Source organism: Brassica oleracea, chromosome C9, assembly GCF_000695525.1.
Source record: "Brassica oleracea var. oleracea cultivar TO1000 chromosome C9, BOL, whole genome shotgun sequence".
Classification (NCBI taxonomy): domain Eukaryota; kingdom Viridiplantae; phylum Streptophyta; class Magnoliopsida; order Brassicales; family Brassicaceae; genus Brassica; species Brassica oleracea.
Window position 1 is genome coordinate 9,867,174 of NC_027756.1, and position 1,204 is coordinate 9,868,377.

Consider the following 1,204-nt stretch of genomic DNA (forward strand, 5'->3'; position numbering starts at 1 on the left):
GAGGTGACCCGCTCTGATACCAAATGAAAGATCTAGGATAACTAAAGTAAAGAACTCTCAAGGTTTTCCAAACACAAACTTGTTTTATTAAGAATCTTTTAGACAATCCAACAGGACTTAGTCTAATCCGAATGATACAACGTCTAACCTGACTTGTGACGGACCAATTCTTAATCTACCCAGTGCACTAACGATGAAAGCTTCACCGTTTGCAAACCTAACGTGTGCTGCTGAACAAACCTCAGAGCACTTAGAAACAGTTCTTCCAAAAGCGTAACCTAGACACCCTGCCTAGTTACCTTTATATATACTCTTCCCTAAGATATCTAATCTTCCTGATATCTCTCCAACATACGGGATCTCTGATTGCTTCTCTCTGAAGCAATATCTTCGTAATGGTTATCTGCCACGTCATTACCTTGTAACGACTTGTCACGCGATATGTCACATACCGGTTCAACCGTGTAGCACTTGCTCTGCTCAACATTGAAGCGGCTCCAACTTGGAGCTAACAATATATATATTATATACAGTGCATCCAATACTTTTAGGTTTAATTGGTTGCGTATACCATCCTTCCAATCAGAAAAGAAGGGAATCGTAATTTACTGAGCTTAATAGTATCCATGGCCGGCTTAGATGGGGGCAAGTTGTGCGACCGCCCCGGGCCCAATTCGTTGCTCCCTATTTCTTAATAAATAAGGATTCTATTTTTTTCAAAAAATACATGTACTTTTATATTAAGAATAAGAAACGGACCCACACTACAAGAAAACAGGAGGATTCTGATGGCCGAAATCGTCAGAAATTCGTCGGAATAGACCGATTCCGGCGAATTTCTGACGAACCTATCCGTCGGTATCGTTTTGTTGGAAAAAAAAAATTTGTCGGAAGTTCTGACGAAATTCCGACGACTTTCTGACGAATACCGAGAAAAATCATTCTGACGAACTTCCGACGATATTACGATGCGGACACACGAGACCAGAGTTCATCGGAAAAACTATATACCGACGGAGAACGTTCCTCGGACAATTCCGATTCGTTTTTAAAATTGGTATATTCCGACGAATTCTGGGCGTCGGAAAATACCGACGGACAGCGGTTCCTCGGACAATACCGACGGAGAGCATTCCTCGAAAAATACCGACGAACCAATGTCCGTCGGTATATTCCGACGCCCAGAATTCGTCGGAATATACCG

The 1,204-nt window shown here is 42.1% G+C and overlaps 1 long non-coding RNA gene across 1 annotated transcript in view; it reads left to right on the forward strand.

The window, feature by feature from the left end:
- Window positions 1-1,204, forward strand: part of LOC106317506 — a 4,752-nt gene that overhangs the window by 2,803 nt on the left and 745 nt on the right. The gene's annotated exons all lie outside the window — the stretch shown is intronic.